The 24,954-nt window shown below is 34.9% G+C and overlaps 1 protein-coding gene across 3 annotated transcripts in view; it reads left to right on the top strand.

Annotated features, from left to right (window-relative positions):
* The window catches only part of LOC105275393, a 232,522-nt gene that overhangs the window by 26,659 nt on the left and 180,909 nt on the right, over nt 1–24,954 (top strand). Inside the window, exon 2 of one of the 3 annotated variants that reach the window (XM_026967788.1) lies at nt 6,084–6,274. The exons of 1 other annotated variant lie outside the window; for it this stretch is intronic. The gene's annotated coding sequence lies outside the window, so the exon portion shown is untranslated. Of the gene's footprint in view, nt 1–6,083; nt 6,275–13,181; nt 15,056–24,954 lie in introns of those variants that run through there. One more of the 3 variants, XM_026967790.1, reaches the window with a different exon arrangement.

Raw genomic sequence — 24,954 nt, 5'->3', positions numbered from 1 at the left:
AAAATCAGTTTTGCCCATTTTATATTTTTTGCATTGCGAATGAACCGTTTGCTGCACGATCGTGACTTAAGAACATTGCGCGACATCCACTTGATAATAGTATATAAGGATCATAAATTTGTCACGTATAGAAACCATGATAATGTGCAAAATGCAGTTTTCCACGATAGGGCAGAAAGCCTTAACTTTATATAGCTATGACATGCTATAATAGTAAAGCTTCGATTCTATCGCCCTGTTATTTTCCTTTACTTGTAAAATCGACACTGAGAGCACAACAACGGAAGAGCATTATCTTATTATATTTAGCGTTAAATGCAAATGTTTTCTTTCGTTTTAGTAGAGCTGGAGACTTTATATTACACAAATATCTAATTTAGACTATTATGCATTTGTACTTAAAACTATATTAAAGAATCTATATTAAAAAAGATTAAAATATAATTAGTAAGATTGCAATTGTTAGCAAGTAATAATTAGATAGTAATAATTAGAGCTCCAAAATATTTAAATATTTACTATCACAATCTTATCAAATAAAAATCACAATTTCAATCATTGTAAAATTGTACATGAAATTAGATGAAAAACTTTATTAATTATTGATACAATTCTTCTTTATTGACCAAGCTGGCACAAAAGGTTGACAACACACAACGTTTCGACCGTCGTTTTCGGTCCTTATCAAGTGTGGAAAAAGTAACGCAAACAATCAGAATTGTATCACTAAATTTCTGGCGAATAAAGTTTTTACTGAATTTACTAATTATTTGTCCCACACACATGATACATTCGAAATTTGTACTTGATTGCAAATTAAATGTTTGATTAAAAAGTTCTATGTAGCTTTAACTAGCATTAAAGATTTACAAAATTTTGGAATTTTTTCTTTTATTACTTTATTATAAATTTTCTTCTTAATTTGTGCTATATACGATCGTTTTTTTCTTCGGAATAGAACGTCTGGATTCTCCAATCTACGAAAATTTATCTAAGTATAAGATTATCTGCTTAGATACACGTCACAACATATCTAAACATATCTTATTTGGCTACGCAATGTAACGGTAATCGATGGTCCATGCTTATATCGAATGCATGGCAGTAACATAGCCGCTAAACGTTTAGGCACTAAATCGCACCGCGAGCGAATAAGCAACCTCTCCGGTATACAGTCACACGCGTGCACATAGCCAAGCACTTACGCGCGAGTGTAATTGCGACTACTAATTTCTCATTGCAAAGCAATCCGCGGTTGGTCGGTTTGGCTTTACCTTGTGTAATCAGTAACTCTGTTACATTTACCCATTAGGGGTCTAAACTTCGTTGATGCGAAAATAATCAATTTTACTTATAATTAAGCACGAACGGTCTTATGACTTTAGTTGTTCTACTACAGATTAAATACAAAATTTGTAGTAATTTCTTTTTGTACATGTGTGTGCTTATATATGAAGTACAACAGCACTCTTTTTCTAACAGAATTCCTTTGTTTTTTCTCGATGTATATGCAATGCATTTGTGGCAGTTTCAGAATTTTATGGAATATCCAAAACGCAAAATGGTGCGATTTCTTTCATCGAATATCCGCGTCGTCGCAGATCTTTTATCTTCGGAGTAGTAAATGTACTTGCTCAATGGCGAAGATTTCTGTAGCGAGGAGAGCAGTTTACCGAGTGCACTTCGTCTCCTGGATTTCTAGGCTGCGCGATTAAAAGTGTCCTCCTACTTTCCGGGCACCGTGTTTCCCATTGTGCTACGATCTTAAGAGCTCGTGGATCAATCAGAGTCGGAGACATTTTCCGAGAGCACCGGCATTACCGGTACCGGTGCACTTTTGTTATCCGTGTGAATGTTTATTTTGTCATGTATCCGTTAACAAGTTTAAGGGCAGCACTTCAGCGTATAATCCCTTTTGTTGCAAAATAAATCTTTGACCAGAATAATTTGAGGATGCTTATAAGAATTTTAACAATCTGTAATTACTCATCAGAAAATCGTATTTAGATATTGTTTTATAAGAAAATTTACTTTGGCAATACATTCTATATTCACTGACTTGTGTGCATTGCTGCGATTTATTATAAATTTATCGTAATTTTGGTAATAATGGTAGAGGTGAATCAATCAATTTTTTCGATAAATTTTGTTAACATTTTCCACAAAGCATACTTTTCATGACTTTAAAAAATTTTTTTAATTAGAATTTCAGAAAAGTTAACTTACATACTGAAAACATATACATGAATATTGATAATGTATGAATGTTATATGAAAAAATAATCCTTTTTATTTTGTATTTCGTTAATTCGTCAATTCGATCTCCTTCTGAATCGTCCGTAGCAACATACCAGCCAATTACGCGTTGTGTGAAAAAAAATCCGATCAGATGAGTGTGCTGGCGTGCAACGAACAGTTTTTGCGTGGTTTACTTCCTCGTTTAAACATATATATTCGAATTCAACTCAATAAAGATCTCAGCCACGGCACTGCCGCGAGATAAATGTTGTACCGAAATTACAGTCGCAGCTGACCTCGTCCCGAAAGCGCAATATATTTCGTCGGGCCCATCCGACACGCCGAAACGATGTACTCGCTATCCGAACACGATTGCGTCCGTATACTGGCCACGAAGCGGATATTACACAAATGCGCAAATCAAATTGTTTCGACTTATTTTCAGAGTACAGAGATTTGAAGGAGCGAGCACCGCGCGATCGCCGCGAGGACTATATCCGCGGAGAGCTTGCAAGCTATAACAGTAAAAAGTTACTGGCACTTATTACGGTATAACTCCGCGACGGAATCTCTCTCATAATATATTCGTTATTGCCTCTGTCGACTTTTTCCATTACGCCGAGATCTGCGCGTTCCGTTTTATCGAAATTTGCTGCTAACGCTGATCTCCGGCTTTCCTCATTTTCTTTTTTTTTTCTGGCGAAAAGTCGCATACTTCTCTCTACGGCTTACGCACTGAACAAGATTTATTGATCAAGAGAAATGATTGGATATGCAACATTTACTATCCAACAAGCGTTTGATTGAAAGCATTTTGATGGAAGAGAAGAAGAAAGAGAAATAGACAGGTTTTACGTGAAAAATATCTGGGTAGCAAGTATTCTCCGACAGTTCGGGATTCAGATACGAACATAACGTTATAATAATTGAATCGATTTTTAGATTATATGTGATTTATCTTCGATTGAGCTTGAAGCTATCTCGTGAGCGCGATTTCCGTAAAATAGGCGCTCCAATCTTTCTAAGAGCTTTCTCAGCTTTCTGAATATAATAAATTGTGCGGTCGCGCAGAACAAATCTCCACAATTATTTTATTACGTTATTGCAATCCACGATATTCTCCTAACACTGAGGATATCGAAGAAATTATTACAAGTAATGTTCGGTATATCGGATAATATGAGTTGCAACGTATGTACATATGCCACTAATGTGTTTTGATCCGACGTACGTTCGAAAATCTTGTTGGATATAAACGATTTCAAGAGCGTACTTTCGAGGAACACTCGGAAGAGCGTACTTTCGTCGCATAAGACTTCAAGAGTAGTTTGAAACTGATCGTTTTTCGGGATTCACGAAGTTTCCGCGGTACAGTTCGTTGATAACGATAGTATTCCTCGAAACTTCAACCCCTGAACATTTCTTCAGATTTCTGTTCTGCAGTAGATCACGATACTTTATTGCATTGTAAGCTTTTACGATTGCTTGGTTGATACAGCTAGCAATTTTCCGACATCTGTGAGTAACTTTTTAGTGCAATTGTGACTACAATCTTGCTGATTCAACGGAGATATTGATTTCGCTTTTAGTTTTGAATTTTGTCTGCAGCAGTGACTATAAGAAGACTGAAGAAGTTTTATTTAAGTGATTGCGATAAAAGCACAAGGAGTCTAGCAAATAATAATTATTTATAACATATTTAATATGTATCTTTTTTCATTGCATCTTTTTAAATATTGACTCATGTTTTGAATATAAATCTACATAAATAATTACGTGATGTAAAGAATATATCTTTAATGTTGTCTCAAAACTGAATTTTGTGGATAGTTACTATTAGTCTCGAATACAAGATTATAAAACTAGAATAATAATTAATTTTAATTAATCTTAATTAATCTTTTTCACATCTGAGATGGGATGTAAATAATTTTCAAGAAACATTTTCTTTAATGCGGGTGCTTGCATTCGTATTTCCTTAGGTATTGAAAGACACCTTTCCCCACTCAAGCTTGTCTCGCGTGTTCACGAACGAAACGAGTGGTAATGGATATTACACGACGTAGAATCAGATTTAGCTTCACCCTAAATACATTCGGTGGACTTTGACTGCCTCCGCGGAGGCCATTTCTGCGAATGTACAAGCTCCCAGGACGGAAGAAACGGTTGCAATAGGGTAGCATGCCCCACGAACGAGTTAGTGCGAAGTGCCCAGCCCCTGCTTTGCCATAACAGTAACTGTACTATACTGTGGCAACGTATAGGTTGAGAATGTGAGAGTGGAAGACAGGACATCACCGAGTTCGTTTCATCGACTACTGGCGAATATCCTCGACGATACCGCAGTACTACTCCGATTCGCTGCTGTACGTTTCGAGTTCTAGAACGATTGTTTGTAACGCGGGTATGCTAACGCGTTTTGCGAAATACGCTTTTGATGTAAGCAATTAATGTCTTATTATTCTCTTATACATGTTCGTAATGTAATATCTAAATGTACCTACACATAGAATTCGTATCTCCTATCGTAATATTAGTTTCTACGTAAATCTGGCTTGTAAATTAATTAGATGTTATATCTGCTCAATCATTGCATCAGCAATGGTTTCATGATACCTTTTGTATCATTAATGTATTAGTATATTAATCTTTTGAAATCGGAGTCTAGTCAGAGCACTTATATTAAAATTGTTGAGTATTTGTCGGTACTAGTAAGATAAAATATAGTTTCTATATTTATTTTTTTCTGAAGAAAGATTTGAAATGTTGGACATATAGGTTTTATTAGGTTTTTGGGAGCAAATATGCCCCATTAGGAATTTAGGGGTGAGAGAACTTCTTTCGATACATTGTGTTCTAATAAATTTGAAAGGGTTAAAAAACATGTAAAAGTTCTATTGCGGAACAGGGAACGTGGACATACGGTTATACGCTTATACGTTATACGCTTATGTTTGGATGTCAATGTAATAACAGAATAATGCGCATTATTAAGAGGAATTTGCGATTTCATGTGAGTGAACAGGTGTAACGTGGAATTTTCAGATACGAACTTCCATCTTTCTCTCTCTCGGTTAAGTAGCTCGTGCGAAATTACACATACCGCCGGATCCTTACGTACCTTACGTACCTTAACCAATTTGGCGCGTAACGTTATAGTCGATATACCGTATTTCGTTCCCCCTAAAACCGGCTTTTCACTTCGTAACAAGTTCTTGTTCTAACGTGGTGAAATATTCCGAAACTCGCATTGTTGTGCACAAAATCTGCGGTAACTCGGAAAGCACGATCTTTTTGCTTGATCGCTAAGACCGAAGAAGTGGATAGTTGAATATATCCCAGATAAAGTCGAGTTGTTTCACGTTTCTAAAGTCGTCGTTGAAAACATCGCATTGCGCGCGTTTCTCGCAATGATGGACATTTCAACGCTTTTTTTCGTCAGGAAAATATTCGCGAGTGCTAATATAAACGCGTCCATAAGTAAATTTAGTTTATACTGTAGTTTATTTACTTTTTCTATTCGCCGAATATATTTAAACAAAATTATATATGCATATCTGCTGATCACGGTTATTAAATGTGGATTAATAAAATTAAAAAATAACATCCATTATCTATTTTCCTTCGTTCATATTATCTACTGTCGTTATTCATACACGACTAAAATCCCGTTCAATTTTACTTTAAAGGGACAAGAAATTATAGAAAAGTAACGAGTTACGAAACATTTCATCTGCTTAACCGTTTCTCTTGTTTATGATTTTTACTGTTAGCTTACAATAGTCTTTATATGGCGCGCGTTTGTCGATTCGCGTGAAATGATAAAGGTACTGCTTTTCTCATAGGTACTACTGGGGTCCGACGCGATGGATGAATAATTCGACACGTGCCGTCTCGGCGCTCGAGAGGCTTTACTCATTTTCTTTGAGCCACCCAACATCAGGTCAATTCTCGCCACGCGAGATTTATGAGACCTCACGCCGTAAGCTCTTGGATATTTTGAGAACTACGCTCTTTCTCGGACGTAAATTGAAATGTAAGTTTTATACTACTTTGCCATTTGTGCTGCAAAGAATGAAAAACACCGTTGACATTTATAAAGCACGAAATTGTGTCGTGAGTTGAATCCATGAAATAAAGTTTGTTCATTGAAGAGTGAGGAAGCGTAAATTTAATGTATGTATGTCTGTATATATGATGATTGTCATTATTCATTAGATTCATAGCAGAATTATCTTGATTTTGTTTAAAATTTAAGTTTTTTTATACTCCTAAATTCTGAATTTTATATTATAGGAACAAAATATACTTTCTATGTTGTCTATAAATTGCGCTTTCTTTTCTTAACAATGTAATAATTAATTTTGCAGGAATTATTCGAGAAGCAACAAATTTTAAATGTATAGGATATGCACACGGTTTTTGCATAACTAGAATATCGAAAAGTAAACGTAATTTATTTTATCAATTAGAGTTGTGACATAATTTCCAATATGATGTGTCGCGGTGATATTTCAATAGAAGTGGAAGTGTGCGAATGCAATTAAGCTAATCAGATAATATCAAAAAATAAACGTCACTTTGATATGATATAAAATGTGAACACAAATGTTAAAAAACTGTTAAAAGGTTACTTTTAAGTATAAATATTAATGTATATAATAATATAGCCTTCTTTATGACAAATAACCAAAATGACAATATCATGAATGAAATGAAAAACATTAATAAAGTAATTATTCGAGTAATTTTAGCACACACAGATTTAGAAATAATATGCAATCTTTTTAAATAAATGACTTTAAGTTTTCAACTTACTTTTAGTTAACCATTATAAGAATTATTAAAACTTGTATTCATGTGTTTTAGAAAATTTTGTCATGGACAATATACATAGTGTTAGCAAAATCATGACTGAAGGACAGTGCGCAGTGAGAACCCTTTTGTGACCGTCGGTCCCTTTTGCGAATAATCCCATGAGCTCTTGACAACTGTTTTTCATTTCCAATCCCATGACACATAAAATGCGTATTTATGGCCGATATACCGGGAAGCTATACCCTATGCGGTATTTATGGGACAGGTTCGGTGCATATCCGGGGACACTGCTGTTTGTAAATCGATAACAATCGCAACTCATATCGCACAGATTGCTCCGAGAAAAAAATTATCCGCCATGTTGGAGAGTAGTGTTTTCGTCGATTCGTCTGACACGTTCGACGCCATAGTCTTATATCTTTATTCGACTCTCATAAAGTTCAAAGTAAACTATATAGATTCGGACGCGCGTAATATGCAGTCAATTAATTTTTTTGTCAATCGTGATTGTAAAGTGTATCACGTGTGCTGAATGCCGACGAAGTTTTATGATTCTGATGGTGCGTTGTACAAATCACGAAACGTGATTCATGAAATAACTCACCAAATATAAGCCGGAATTTTCGGAATTTTCAACAAAAGTATAGAGACACAAACAATTTTTAACTAGTAGCTATTGGAGGTTTAACGATTTTGACAAACTTGTTTGTTGATTTTTTCAAAGGAACGCGAGCAATAAAAACATATTTTCTGTCTCTCTTACCCAATCGTTCAAATAAATCGTGTCTATTTTTTTAAATAATGAATATTCAAAAAACAGTTGCCTATATATGATTTTGAACAGAATTGTTATGTCCTGTGATCTATATATTATGTAGAATATATAATATGTAGAATAAAAGATTCAGATAAAGGATAAACAATAAAATATATACGCACACAAAGTATGATATAGATTCTATATTATAGAATAGGGAAATCAAATAAATATTCAGTAAGTAAATATTAAATCAAGTGTTTTAAGCGAAAATGTAGCGAACTTAATCATTTCACGTCAAAAAATGAAGAAAATTTAAATTAGATTTACCAAATGCAAACAGATATTAAAACTCATTTTGCAAGAACCTTAAGAAGCAAGAAACTGGCAATCCGTAAATAAGAAGATTACTAGATTACTGATATAGTTTCCATAATATTAAACGAATAAAAGGCGCGGTCGAGGAGGCAATCTTCTTCAAGCCTATCGAAAAATGGACGAAATTTATGAACCAGCCAATAAAGCTATATTTCATTGTCAAGACTAATAGTCGCGCCACTTCGTCTGACCGGGACAGGTCCGCGGGATTTACTGCTTGCTACATTTTTTCAATTAAATCGCGCAACGCGGTACTTTGAGGAGTTTTACTAAGAGGATTACTCGCAAGCAGGCCACTTTTCCGCCTCGAGTTCTCAGGTTTTTAACCGCGGTCCTCCGCGCTTCATTAGGGATCTTTGGCGGGAAAAAAACAGGAAGAACGTAATAGCGATTCGATTTTAAAGTACGTAAGTTCGTGTCGAGGGAAGTTCGGGAGCACAATGGTGCACAAAACTTGTTTGCGCTCGCCACAGTACGACACGATGGCGGAAAGTTTTCTTTTAGCTCTTCTCTTCCTACGCCCAGGCTATTTAGACCAGCCGCCCGTTAAAACCAATAATTGTTCTTGTCATTACCAGGCCCAACGGAGGTAAGAAGATTAATTTAATCTCTTGCTCTCCCATGCGCGCGCGCGCGAGTGCGCATCGGGAACCAGTGTAACTGGCGTAACTGTGGTGTGCGTTCGCTCGTGTGCGGGTCAACCGGCGCTCTCTCGGCGCGATTCCATTTATGATAAAGTAGAAACGGCGAACTGTAAACATATCGGCGCAAGTCCTGAATTTGTAGTTTGCTGGTGCGCGGCTGGAAAGAGCAAACGAGCTAAAGTAAATGTGGGTCGACAAAGTATGAAGTTCACGCTTGGATAAAGCATTTCGCGTAGATTCTGTTCGCTTGCGGCATAAACTGTTTTACAGCACATGGTAGTAAAAGCTGAATCAAATATTGTAATAGACAATTCGGTAAGTTTATTAATGTTTTGTGTTGAGAACGCGCGATTCTGATGATACAACACGATCGAAGAGAAGCGAATTATGATAATCGCAGATTTCAATTTTTTGTTTTCCCTACGCGTTCTTCAAAACTATGCATTTCTTGTTAAAATACATCTATCTAGAAGTATCACTTTTTCCAATAATTGGACTTTGATAACTTTTTACAAACGTAACTTTAGCGTGACTTTTCAAATCGATAAAATTTAGTTCTTTACTTATCTTCTAATTGCAATTCGACAACAATAATCTCAATTTTATTAAAATATTAAATATAATTTTTATTAGAAAAATTAAATTTATAAATAGTTATTGCTGTATAAAGTTGCGAGAATTTTATTTCGTATAAAACCTCTTGGAATTGTGTAATATTTGATCAAATTAATAAAAACACAGAATAAGAAAAAATTATTCGTTGGTAATTAAAAATTATCACTGTCATTGTTTATATTAAGCATATAAGTACTTACGAGCGCGTTACATCATGATGTAATGCAACAAAGGAGCACTTAGATTATATTATACATTGTATTGATTCCGACAGGTGAGTTAGATCGACGTATATTACTTTCATGGCTCTTTTCAGCCGTCCATCTGTTGTGAGTTTCGTGGCTCATATTTTCAACAGAATAACACTCTTTATACATGTTCACACAAAGAAAATTATTATTATATTCTTTACATTTATTACATTTATTATTATATTCTTGTGTAATAATAAATTAAAAAACAAAAACCACTTAAAGCTCCAAAAAGTTAACTATAATAAGTAAACTGGATTAAGAGCGCAGCTAGGTGTTCGTGCTTATTATTATATAAAATATTAAATACAGTTGTAGTACACAAACGTGTATTGTGTATGCGACTATTCTATTCTCTTCACTGTGTATCGCCGCTTTCAGTCTCTTAGTAATATGCGAAGAGCGAGGATCTATTTCCATTTATTTAATGTGATCAGTTTGTTATCACGGTATGTCGTTTTGTTATATACTGTATTTATTAATTTATTATTTTATTATTTATTCTTATTTTTATATTTGACTATTGTTTTTATATACTGTTAATATTATACATTGTTGTTATACACTTTAATTATTTTTATACTTATATTTTGTTATTATTTTAACGTGACGTTTTGTCGTTTATCAATTTGACTAGATGTACTGTGATTTTATTATTTTTATAATATAGGACGATGAGCGACTACATATGTATGTATTATGGTTCTTTTGACTGTTTGCGGCTTGCATAGTGTATGAGATGTTGTTGGATCCGAGGTATTGCGGTACGTTATAGTGACAGCGATTATCTATTTACACCCATATATATTTTTTTACTTTCTATATCTGGTCATTTATTGTAATACGAGTTTGTTTATTCTTTTCTTCATTTTTGTAAATTCATATTTAAAAATTTTTATTGTAACACTCGCGGAACAAAAGCGACCATCTGATTAATTTGTGACATGTTTGTGAACTCATACAGGTCGATTAACCGTCAATCCCTTGATGTGACTTCATTTGTTACCTTTCGTTTTCATCACATTGAAGATGGTCTAACGTATAGATCGAAATTTGTGTACTACAACTGTATTTAATATTTTATATAATAATAAGCACGCACACCTAGCTGCACTCTTAATCCAGTTTACTTATTATAATAAATTAAAAGTAATTTAATTATTTTTGCGTTATGAATTTATTACTCAATATTGTAATAAAAATTATAATCAATCTTCCAATTTTGATAAAAATATTTGTTAAACATGCATAGATGATGCAAGAATTCGTAAAAAATTGCGGTTTTTTATAATCATGATGAGATGATTTGTCAGTCTCATAAATCTCGTTGATGTCGAAGTTTCTTTACGTTAAAAAGCAGGCGACATTTTTGGGTAAAGAAAGTTTCGATCGATCTCAATCTCTCAATCTCTTGCACGGGCGTCGAGCATATAATTTTAAAGAAAACGTGGTACTTTTAAGAGATGGTGAGTTCGCGAAGTATCGTGAATCTGACTTTTTGTTTTCACGTCCTAGCGCGTAAAACACATCCACTCGCATTTGCGTCATCGGTGATTCTCGGAGCAGCCAGAGCTTCGATATAGACGAATTCTAGTTGCGCGCAGATCTGATGTTTCCTTTATTTACGAGTACATCGTCCCGGATTTTACAGCCAAGGACCATCTTTGCCGCGCTGCAGACATCTCTGAATACTCGTTTCTTTCGAAAGTAACAATATCGACGTATTCGAAGAACGTATGAATTTCCTCGACTTCTCGAGCATTAAACTGTGACTTGTATTTACGAGTGCGACGTAAGTTATATTTTGCGATCAGTTTTAGACACTGTATTAATAGCAGATGAATAATGTTACAAATCTGTAACATTTCGAATAACGTGGAGTTATTCGAAAAAAGAGTAGGTTGGCAAAATAAGTTATAGATGTATTTTAAAAATATGATGCTATACTAAAATATACTCCATAACAAAATGGAAAAAATGAGATTTTTGGGTATGTAGACTATTTTTAAAAAAAGGACGATAGACAAATTTAATTAATTTTGACATGTTCATTGACAATATATATTTGCGTAACGTTTGCAAGGCTATAATAAACTTTGCGCTATTTTGTAGTTTTTTGTCGTTTTGTCGTTTACCGGGAGAAAGGAATATTTCCAATCTCTCGTTATACATTTATAAACCCTGTCACGGCGGTGAGATAACTGGATTTAAGGCAGAGCGTAAATTACTTTACGCAAAACACGTTCTTGTTTATCAAATCACTGTCCACTTATTTGATTTTGCCTGTTCGCAGAGATCGAAATTTTAATGTTATTTATTTTTCAATAAAACAATTCATCACTTACATGTAAGTTTGATATTTTAAATATTGAACGTTTGATTCACTTATTAATATTGTTTTTTTTTGTTTTAATAGACAAAGACACGTATGATTGTGAAACAATACAAGCACAAGTTTGATAGAAAATCGATCTTTTACAATTTTTGTTCTTCTTGGAATTTTATGGAACGCATATCCATAAGCTCCTTTAACTCTTCGCGTATGTTTACGAAAGTAGAATATATTATACTGTGATAAATGGTGGAAGCACGGCAGTTTCGGACAAGGAATGTAAATTATACAGAGATTGGATTTGACAGCGATATTTATATCCTGCATGAGTCAATAGATGTAGTAAATTCACATGTTTCATCTTAGTGGATTTTGCAAAAACAGAATAATCTTCACAATTTTATATAATACTATTTTAAGGAGATATATATAATATTCTAGAGATTATTTTAATGATTTCTTAAAAACAGAATGTATCTCGATGTGTTACGCTAACATTTATTGTTTCACGTTTAACATTGTGAATCGCATTGCGTTGTTATAATTACGTTGTTATAATTACGGACTAATTAATTCATTTCTAGAAGTCTAGAAGTGGTGGTTATCAAAATGTCACTTAAAATATAATAATATACATAATAATGTCGCCAAGTTCCGTGCCCAGAAATAACCCGCGCTTGACTTTCACGAAATGGCAATCCGCTTACCACAGCTTAATTACGAAACATGCGCGCTTACGTTGGCCTTCTTAGTGCTCGTTTCTGACAGTAGAACCTACTTTCTTGACGACCCTTAGCACGCATTTTCCATTAGGTAGGGATGGCAAGTATGTACCTAAACTGTATAATCTAGGACACTTTACATTTAGGAATGTTCAGTGATAAAATCAGTGATAAAAACAGTAATAAAATTTTGACTTGAATTTATGAAAAATACCTATGTAAAATTACCTATGTAACATTCTTGTGTACTTGTTATATAGAGGCTTGAATATTAAAGGATAGTAAGATTAATTAAGTAAATTCCAAATATTATATCCAGATATTAAAAAATGTAAAATCAAACTTAATATATATTTAATAGAATATCTATACAATATTATATTAATTCAACAGTTGTTTGTATAATTACATAAAAATGTAAGAAACTTTATGTGTAACCAAATAAATGATAAAACATTAATATTCCGAATTCTAACACTAGATTTACAAAAATCAAAATTATTTTTAACAGCTAAATTCTGTCTTTACACAGCCAAGTAATTATTAAACCGTGACATAGATGTACTTTAACATGCTTAAGATGATATGAGATGTCACTGTGAAAAATAAATGAGTTTGGGGTTCTATAAAGGTCTTAAAACGGCTTCGCACGCTAAAATCCCTCAGTAGCTGCTTGTTGGCAAATACGCAGTTCTGAGCACATTGGTAATTTATTAACATCAGGTTGCGACTAAGCGGAGTCGGCCAAACGGGATGGTCGAAGTAGAGCCCGTTTCGGAGAAATGGCTATAGGAACAGGTGGAGAAGCAGCACGAGAGAGTAACATAGGTTACGTCGTCTCCAACATTCGTCTTGCGTGACAAGGCAGCAAATTGCTTTTGAGAGCATTAAATTAATGCCCACGACATATCTTGTACGGAGCAGGGAATCTTCCACGTAAGAAGACACGCCGTCCGGGACACATATCGATCCTGAACATGTTCATAAATACGTATTCCCGAATAGATATAGCATACTAATACCCATACTAATATACTGATATTAATTAAACAATCGTAATTCAAAATAGTTTCCCCGACATCTGCATCGTCTGAGTGTAGAGAAACTAATTTGCAAATTAATATTTCTGCATTTCAACGAAATAATACTCTTTTATTCTATTTAAGTCGCTATAGTGCGATTATTATCCTCACAACTATTCTTAAGAAGATACAGAAGAATGTTCTTATATGTATTATGACATTTAATAAATAAACTATTAAATGCGTAATATTATATGTGGTATCTGTCAAGTTTCAAGTTTAATTCATGTTTCTGCCAGTCAGATGAATTTTCCATCATTCGGTTATCGTTTTCCTCATATCTTAAACTTTGCTTTTAAATTCCACAAGATTTAAATGATAGCTAACGACGAAAGTATGTATTTTTGAGAGTCATTATAAAAATTCTTTCGTCATTCAGATCTTAATAAAGATCTTCCTTCTTTTACTATTCTACTATACTATATATACAATCATTTTGAAATCCATGTCGTGACATAGTTATGTGTCTTAATATTATTTATTAACGTATGAAAGATATCAATGTCTTACAGATACTCAACGAGTTATACCAAGGAAACAAATTGGAGCACGATTAACCTACATTTTTGCACGTTAATTTTTCAAACGCCACATTGAGTATCAAACATCCTACGCAACCATCTGCCCTCGTGAAAATTTTCCCGGTCTCGCAATAGAGATTTTCATAATGTATAACATCTCCCTTGTATAATATCCCATAGGAAACGAAGACTTATATTCCCCCCGGCTCGATAAAGGATGAAGCACCGGTTTTCGTCTCGTCTCCGCGATGAGAATAGCACGTGGTTTGTCGTAATGTTCGCATATACTTTTATATTCAGCATGTACTTTTATATTCAGGTAAAAAAATAATGAAATTCATTAAATACTGTAATCTGAAGGAAAATCATTTTTGTTTCGTAATACGCAGGATAAAGCTAGCCATCAAAACACAGAACTGTGTTAATAACACTATAAAATTATAAAACCGTATAAGATTTTATATATGGGGAAAAGAACAAATTTCCTTTTCAACAAGCGAATTTTCAATAAGTGAACAAACATCTGCATTGTAGCATGCTAATGTCTCTGATATCTTTCTTTCTATTATACGAATTGATAGTTCTCCTTTTCGCGATTAACTTGTCAGGTGGCCGATACCTTGGCATCAGTATGTAAAGCGCAATGTTTCTGCGTGCAGTAAGATTTCCCGAGGGACTCGTGACTCATCCATGATAGGTGAGTATGTCCCTCTACTCGAAAGAACTTTATTTTTAAAGTTGCATGCGAATCCTCACCCGCGATACGTTCATCTCTAACTGTAGCGAGCACTACATCACGTAGTTAACAGTTCTGTTAAACATTAAGGAAGATTGCATCTGCGATAGATTAGAAAGTTTCTAGGTGGAGATGAGCAACCTGAATTTACGGCGCCAAGCTTGTCTCATTAAGCGGCACTTTTTATTTATGACGTAACGTAAATGCTGTTCCCGTAGGTCCAATCTCGTAGATTGCAAATATACAAAATTGAAAAATCACCTATTTACACCTATTTAGTTTAGAAGAGAAAACCTTATTTGCTTTGATTTTATATTTTCAGAGATTGCGTTTATCTAATAATATAAGAAGGAATATTATAATTAACGTGTAACGAAGACGGACAGCAAAATTAGTATCTCTACGAAATTAACAATAATTCCTTCTATCTAGAAAAATTCCAATCATGATACGGATTGGTTGGGCTTTGGCACTTAGTAACTGAATAAGAATGGATTTGCTTCTGAGAGCAGTTGCTACTGGAACATGTTTCACTGCACAGGCACGAAACACAACATATCGAAGGGATTATCTTCAGAAGGATAATAAGAAATTTTACGTTGGAAGTTTTATTTCGTATTTACGTTCGTGTCGTTTAACGGTATGATAGCATGCATAAAGTTTTATATTGAAACTTTCAGATTTTCGATCAAGATATCCAAGTATAGTCACGTCAAATCGATTTGTTCAAACGGCGTATCTCTGGATTGATTGGAATTGGGATTGATTCTGGGATAAATGCCAAAGTATAGAGATCTTACAATGTTAATGTATCAATAATAATGTTTTAATACTTTTAATAATTTTCTAGCGACTATTTTAGATTATTTAAGCTGACTGTTACTCAAATATTGTTACTTGAAGATCACATATTATGTTCTACCCTTTAAGCTATGTTCTTTCACTGTTATCTAAACCGCAAACAATACTGATGAAGTTTGAAGAATCGCTGCTTCCAGTTTTTGTGTTTGTTCATCGAGTCCAGAAATTTCTTCCGGCGTGAAATACAGCAGCACTTAGCGCTCAGATCGGCTACTTTTGCAGCGGCCTCTTAAGCGACGTCGTATACAGAACACGTTTCAGAGTAACACGTTCCCGACGAGCGAGCATCGCGCGGGTGCGATGTACGCTAAAATCTCGTGCTATTGGGATTCAACGCATCGACGAAAGCGCGACGGCGACTGTAATCGAGCACGCGTTGAAGAGAATCTAGGACGACGACAACGACGACAACGACGACGACGACAACGACGACGACGACAGCGACGAAGACGATGGGGAATATTCTGTTCGATTCCCATGTTACTCCGGCTGTCGCTCCGTTCGCATCTCCTGGACGATCGACTCTCGGAGTGGCGCGTTGTTCCGAATCGCTGCTTAATTTGAAGTCATATGAAATTATGGTCATGATCGGGCGACGTCGTCATCTCTAACGAGCTAGAACATTGGCATCGTCCACATGCGCGTGTAACGCATCGATGCCGTGAGAAGGATATCGTGTGTAAGAGAGTTCGCCTGGCCTGTTCTTGGATTCTCTAATTATAGCGATCCTATTATTATTATCGATATAATTGTTATCTCACAGTTTTATTATCGTTGATTTTCTACCTCCCTGTTATGAGAAATCACCTGTATATTGATTATCGATGATGATGGTTGTTTATCATAATGTTAGCGATATTATGTAATCTCCATCTATTATAAAAATTAAATGTATATTTTAAATGTTTTACCGTTTTACATTACACTATTTTACGTTACATTTACATATCGATACTTTGATATTTCTTTTTCCTAGGTATTTATGATAGCGCTACAAAGGAATATGTGAATACATAATGATTATCAAAATGCTGATAGTTTTTCTTTTTTAATATTAGAATAAAATTTTTTCTTTCGACTACGTGTACATTGTCTTGTACTTTCTCTTGCAAGTAACATAAATGCATAAAAAGCTTTATTATTTTTTATATTATAAGTACATCTTTATTGCGATGATTTAATATTTGTTACTTAAAAAAATCGATATTTATATGTTCATTTTTTGCCATTTTTAAATACTGATTTAATATGGGATTACTTTACAATCGGGAATGTACCTAATGGAAGAATGATGTTGCTCCATTTAAACTGTTGTTGCGAGATATTATTTTTGCGCCATTTTAATGGAGTTTCAAGGTATAGGTATACGCGCTTTATTTTTTAACATAGGCGTGCGTGCAGTGCAGTCTGCAATTCAACGACTTTTGAAAAGATGAATGATTTGAAAGACGAAAAGGATGTGAATCGCGCATAGTTCATTTTATAAACTCTTTCAAAAGCATAAAAATTTGCAAAATGTGCCTTCAATGCGAGATAATCAAAACTTGCACTTGGTTCTTTTCTTTCATTTTTATCGTTCTAATAATATTTCAACGTATACATTTTTTTTCTTTCATTTTTATCGTTCTAATAATGTTTCAACACATACATTTATCCACATGAAATGAGATGAAAGCAAGACGAATATAATACGCCTAACATACAGCGCAACTAACACAAATCCCAGAAATCCCATCGTTATATACCTATGTCTACAAATCAAAGAAGCCTCGTGGAGATTAAAAGTCATCCTCTAAACTATTCCTCGCATAATAAATCCGACTTCTAATCGAGGACAGCCGGATAGGAAAAACTCCTCCCTCCAAATGCTTTTCATCGCCGTATTTTCTACAGTTCGCATAAAGCTGCACGAGAGAGGATTCTCTATCTTTCTTTCTTTCTTCCCCTTACTTCCTCCCTCCTTTTTCCTCTCTCTTTCCCTCTTTCTCTTATTCTCAGCAAACCGTGATCCCCACGCGTTCATCTCTCCGCAGACCGACAAAACTAAATTACGTGTTTTCGAGCGCGCCGCGCCGCCACTGCCGACGACGCTCGGAAAACTTTTCCATTTTAAATAAGAATAAATTCAGATCCGGAGTTCTGAGGGCTGTGGGAAAAGCTCACAACGAGGGCAACAGGACACTGTCGGCTACAGGACTTCTCGTTCGAAGAGAAGGACGAGGGCGTTACGTTCTAGGCATTACGTCGCGCAGCAAGCGAAGGAATCTCGCGGCGTCACCTGCATATGAATTTCACGGAGCGCGGCTCGAAGCAGATTTTCCACTTATCTGCTTCTTCGCACTGCGGTTGCATGGTGACGCGGCAACTCCGAGGAAAAATGTCTCGCGGTGGTCCTGCGATCTTATTTCACTGTTGGTTTACCGCTGCTTTCTTTCGCTGCGCGCGATTTCTGCGTCGATGGAATCGCGGTTATTCGCACGATTCTAACATTTGACGATCGTTTGAAGCTGAGAATTCGTGATAATGTGTGATATATAGCGCGCGCATATATAAATTGCAATGGCAAATTTTCCTGGAAAAATAAGAAATAAAATTTATGCGGAGAAAAGTTTCTTCTATTTACAAAGAAAGAATTTTCATTTAAGAATGTAACATTTAAATGTAACATTTAGGAATGCCTAAAGTAATAACTTTTATTTTGTCTTGTGTGTAGGATGGCTTTAAACATGGTTAATATATCGTAGGTCTTTGTAATTTTGTAAAAAGCTATATAATGTATGATTTTAGTAACTTTTTCTTAAAGAAATATCTTTTTTATCGTTAAAACTCCACAGCATTCATATTGTGAGAACTACTCGTACGACTGGTTGGTTCTTCAATTTGATTTTACTCAGAGTCGATACAATATCCCGGTCCTGTACGAAATACGTGAGATCACGAGCTTGTAGGAAGAACCTTATCTTCGAAGATTTGATTTCGAGATAAAGGAGCACGACGCCGTAGATCTTTAGACTTCAAGAGCGAGGATTTCACGCGGATCTCGAAAGAAAAGCCACCGTCGCGATCCCTGCGGAAAACCGTCACCCGAGTAAACTTTTCCCTCGTCCTTCTTCGCGTCTTGTCTAGTTTTCTAGCGGACGGATCTCACGTTCGAGAGAGAAAAAGAATGGTACACACTGCAGTTTTACGACACGTTTTTCACGCAGGAGATGACGTAGTAGAGTGTGACTCTCTAGTGATCGTTACGAACAGTCCGAGGTTTTTTGGTCGCCGTAAGCAGCGGATATCTCTTTCCGGGCTTTGTTCGTGCGAAAAAGAGCGAAATTCAGCGTTACGAAACAGCGCTCCAGAGTATTGTTCGCAGTGGAGTATCGTTGCAATGGACTTCGATTGATCACTCTCGTAAAAAAGCTCAATCGCTTGACCGAATCACATTCATCTTTTTTCTGATTCTCATTCTTCCGCTGATTACGATTCATTTCAAAGCATATTCACTGATGTACTTGTATGCGAAAGAAAGAAAATTTAAATACTTTAATACCGGAGTATTAATACCAGTCAAATTTTGTTGTTTGATATAATAAAGTAAAAGCTTGAATTTTTGAGAGTAAATAATTTTCTTAATCTTAAAAATCTAATGGCCGCATAGAGTGTTCAATAACGTGAGTACAAATTTCTCTGTCTCGTTTGTTGTAATATTATATTACAAACTGTACAATTAATTAATTAATTAATTAATTATTCAAGAGAAAGAAAAGACAGAACAGTACTTTTTTCTTATAAATTTTACAATTAATTAATCAATTAATTAATTTAATTAATAACGACGAAAATGTATATGCTTTTAATGGAAATGCTGATATGTATTAATTAATCTATAGGTATTTCTATTCAGGTTGATAATTATTCTCATCCAGAATATTATAATTTAATGTCATTTCACAGTATCGTTGCATAAACAAAAATGAGATTTTACTAATTTCAAAATTTCTTGTCGCAGTTCTTTGCGTCGATGAAAATTCCTTTCATTCATAAACGCGTTGATGGCCAACGACAGCGAAGCTGACACATGTTATGTGCTTTAGGCCGCGCCGCTTTAATGTCCCTCTATCTTGCGGTACCGTGCCTTAAATTCCATAATGCCTTTCCTTCCGCTCCTATTTTCGCTCTTCGTGTTTCAATATTATAAGGATGCCCGGCGTTTTGCGGTTACGCATCGCTTTATAAAAGCTGTATAAAATAAAACGATTTGATCGAACGATAAGCGTCAATGATCGACGGACAGATGAATAACCGATTAGTATGCTGGTGGACGTTTCTCTGTTGCTATGTGTAATCGATAGTGACATTGACTGGCATCCGTCAATTGAGCTGTTCAATTTCAAACTGATATTAAATTTTGAGAAAACTGAATTTAAATGCATGTACGTAGCAAATAATGATTCTCGTCTGTTTGCTGATTATGAATTAATCATGTGCAATCGATATGATAGACATATGTAATCACAGATAAATCCGAAATAGATTAACATCAATATATGAAAATGATTCAATTTACTTTTATATTGCATGGTAAAAATCATCCAAGTTGAATTTCAAATATAGATATCTTAATTTATAATTAATATTCACAATTAAAAGATTGATTGAAATATTGAAGCGTTATGTTAGGCTTCAATAAGCTAATTATAAGATTTTAAATAAAGTAATTATTGTGAGAATGATTTTCAAAAGTTATTTAGAAATATTATTAAAATTGTGACAGACTTTTGAGATGCTCGGCAAATTGTGCAATATCTTTTCTGTGATCAAATTTTTCAAAACATATAGAGCAGCTGTAATAAAATTTTCTGATTGCAATCTACTTTTTAAATGAGTAACTTATTTAAATCATATAGCGCGCGCGCGCGTGTGTATGTGTGTGTGATGTGTGTTGCTGTAGATTGAGTAACTGGTTTAAGCCAACAGGGAAATTATGTCATACTTTCTAACGTAATTTCTGGCGAGCGATGCATTTACAACCGCATAGAAGTTTTCGTATTCGAGAATATATCTCTCAGTCAATATCGCCGACATCACGACGAAAATGCATTTTGTGGACGCAATTTATTTCGATTGTAGAGAGACTTCTCCGAAGCTGAAATATGAAAACTTTCGCCGCATCAGAGTTGCGATATTCTTGGAGGGGAGATTACCTCGTAGGAGACGACCGAGATATAATTTCGCTTTTATATTCGCTTTTATCGTATTCTCTAAAAATTAAGCATATTTTAAAAGCATATTCAAGTTTGTGCAGAATATAAATGTAAAATGTATGACATTGTTATCCTAAATAGAATTTATTTTCGTCGAGTAATGTTTATTATTCCAAATTTTACGTATGAAGAAAATATTCATTTCAATGGCCGCTTTTAAATGTGTATTGCCAGTCTTAAAAAATGTTTTCCGATTCAACAACAATTTATATAAATTCATCAATAATTTATATAAAATATTTAATTTAAAAGTGCAAAAAAGAAAAGATAAAAATTAGATGGTGAACTCAAAAGTACAACTCACATGTACATTCGATTTTTCACAGTGTTCGCTGACATTTTTTTTCGCGGCGTGCGATAATAATCGTGACGTTAGCGCAAAATGGGAACTGACTGGACACCGTCACGTTGTACCACACTCGGAATGCGAATTATTGTGTGTATAATATAGTTAGCTTTCTCGCGGTCTGTGTAGTGCGACGGTATCAGAGAGCGAGTTGCGCGATTTCGCTGGGAAATTCCGGAAAATATCTCGCGCGCGTCACGACGGTAGCAGTGCGCGTTGCATACAAAAGAGCCGCATTACGTACCGACATTACTGCCAGTCTTTCGAGAAACAGATTACGCGAGGGCGAACGGAACAATAGAAAGTGTACTCAGCGCCGTATATGAAGAACCGCTTTGCCGTGTGTATACCGGAAAATATACAGTTCCCGCGAGGCGCGAGATGCCACGTGACTCGTGCGTGATGCCATCGCATTTCCCGTCGTCTATGGTTGCATTTTCACGCACGTGATAAAATTTTGAAATATTACCGGGATGCAGCGGGATAAGATATTTCTCGCTGGTGGGCACCGCAATATTTTTTAGATATTTCGAGTGATGAAAGATATAAAAAATAGCAACGAAGATATGAAGCTGACATGAAAACTCAATTAATGCGATAATTTCAGTGTGGAGAGCTTTCTGCTACTACTCTATTAACTATTAACTATTCAGAACATAATAACTGTTTAACACGTGGCATTGCAATGGACAAGTTAACGCAAGTTAGTTGCTTGTATTATGACATTTTTCCTTGTTTTCTTTATTTCTAACAGAAATATTACAAACAGAGAACAATATCAAAGAATCGCGAAAGAATCAAAGGATCGTAACAGAGAAAATGCAAAAATAATATGAGATAATTTAGAGATAGTATAATAAATTAGTGCCATTAATTTATACATTCTGATTCGTAAAGTGATATTGTATAATTTATTTCGAGCCCCATTTTTTCATACAAAATATATCTGCGTTAATAAATGTAGAGAAGTAATTATACAGTTTCGTAGTCACACGCATTTATTGAAATATCTCTAATAATACAAAAAGGGAGACTCACGGAACTTACCAAATTACCTTCACGACGAACGTTCGTTATAGAAATTTCACTGTCTGTTGAGCGTAAGAAAAATGAGTAGCAACGAAGAGAGCTTTTAAATTAACCAATCGCACGATTTCGTTTGCCGATAATTGCCCAGTGAATAGTGCTGGGGAACGAAGGGAAGGTGCTTTTAAATTCTGCTAATTATCTGAGCTCCCTCTCCTCGTACTCACGCGAAATAATAGAAAGTCGTAAAAGATCTGCCGCGATATATCGAGGCATGCACCAAGCTGCAGCGACACTGTTCCACACCCGATTGATTGGACCGAATTCGATTAATTAATTAATCCGATTACACAGTTAACTGATTCAAACTAACTATTGTTAACTAAATAGTCTTTCTGTTCAGTTTTTGCAGTTGTTTGTTACCTGTATGTGTTTTATTTGAGATTTAAGAATGAACATTCATGTGCGATATCACGTGCAATATCCATGCGTGCATTTGCTGCTAATGGTATTATAATTATTTATTATATATTTTCTCTATCTCTTTCGCCTTTTTTTCTTTTCGCTTATAATATAAATTTACTTTATACAGACTTTTTTTAAAGTATGCTACATAATACTACGATATTATACAAGAATACGTGACGATTCGTTAGAAGTTCTATTCCTATCTCATGTTGCGTATGTAGTTTTTAATACATTATTTCAGATATCAATATCTATCAAGTGTGGATAGATAGAGATAGATAGATAGAGAAAGAGAGAGAGAGAGAGGGAGAGGGAGAGGGAGAGAGAGAGAGAGAGGGAGAGGGAGAGGGAGAGAGAGAGAGAGAGAGAGAGATGTGCAACTTCTGAATATTTAGAATAAACTTATTCATATTCATAAACATATTCATAAACTGTTATGAATATTTAAAAACATAAATGTTTTCAATAAGTCCTTGTCAGCATATATTATTTTATAGCTGTTTGAAAGATAAGTGTAACAAATTGAATGGTTTTAAGTTCAGAAAGAAAACGCAAAAACGCGACACGTCATCGTTAAATTCAGTTGAACAAAATTCTCAGCATTATGAATCTGCTGAATTCTTGCAAAAAATTCGAGAGATGCCTTCGACGCGCGTTCCAATATAATTGGCTTTTAAATCGAGCCATTCGTACGTCGTTCAATTCGAGGGAAACCCGGGGGACCAACGCGAGATTTGATTGATTATAGTCCCGTATCTATGGGGAACTCGCGGTGACACATGCGATATGCAAATACGACATGTGTGACATGTCGTGACGCATTACATAAAAATAGGTTAATCCATTACACACCGCCGGCTGGTGGTCAGGGAGTAGCCTGACCTTTTTTCCCAGCGCGGTTTCGCATGTAACATGCGTTTTCCTCAACGGGATTTTATGGGTTAACGAAAAGCGAACGTGAATAGCACCCTAAATTCTTCCTAGTAGATGCTCTGTAAATTGTACACGAAAACGCACGGATAAATGGCTTCAGGACATGTGAAGTATTTGGTTGACGTGGAAATGGAAAAATATTTTCCACGGGATCTTCCCTTTTCCTCAGTTTGCCTTGTTTATTCTATCATTTTATGATCTCATAATTTCACGAAAATATGAAAAAAGTAGATAAAATTGGAATCTGTTCTTAAATCTATTATTTCTTTAATAAATTTAAATGAAATGTTGGTGTACTAAAACATTAAAATTGATTCATTGCAATGTATGCGTATTATAGGATTCGACTTTCTTTCACGAATCATTTTAGGAGTAATCATGTTGTTGACGTTCTTACGTTCGTAGGGAGCGGTGGACAAAAGCGAGCGAGAAAGTAAGCGACAAACAAGCAAGATACAGAGTCTATCAGCTGATTGACACGAAACCGGATCACGAGCGAGACAACCGCCAACCGGCTTCTTTCGATTTTTGTAACAAACACAGTCGGCGGAATAAATTATATTTTTCTATTATTATATTTTTACCCCTAAACGAACATGTTTCTTTATTATTATTTATCCGAAAACCAATTCCCCACAATATTATTCATATAATACGCATCTTTATCGAAATATGACATATTTTGCAGGCAAATATGTGAATATGCTAAACAGATATTTTACCGAATCATCTGAAAACATTTATGAAAGAAACGTAAATTATTTGTAAAAATGAAATAAAATAAAGGAGAGCAAAACTTGCACGAGATAAACAGTTCAAAGTAAACAATTAGTTATAGATATTTGTCATACATACATATTTCTAGGAAACGGAAGGGTGTTTGTGAAAATCCCGTTGGGAGAGGAAGTCTGCTTGTGATAGGAAAATATTTCTACACTGAAAATAGCATGTATCGTCCGCGATGCAAAAAG

This window comes from Ooceraea biroi, chromosome 2, assembly GCF_003672135.1.
Source record: "Ooceraea biroi isolate clonal line C1 chromosome 2, Obir_v5.4, whole genome shotgun sequence".
In the NCBI taxonomy this organism is placed as follows: domain Eukaryota; kingdom Metazoa; phylum Arthropoda; class Insecta; order Hymenoptera; family Formicidae; genus Ooceraea; species Ooceraea biroi.
This window is presented reverse-complemented; position numbering and strand designations above follow the sequence as displayed.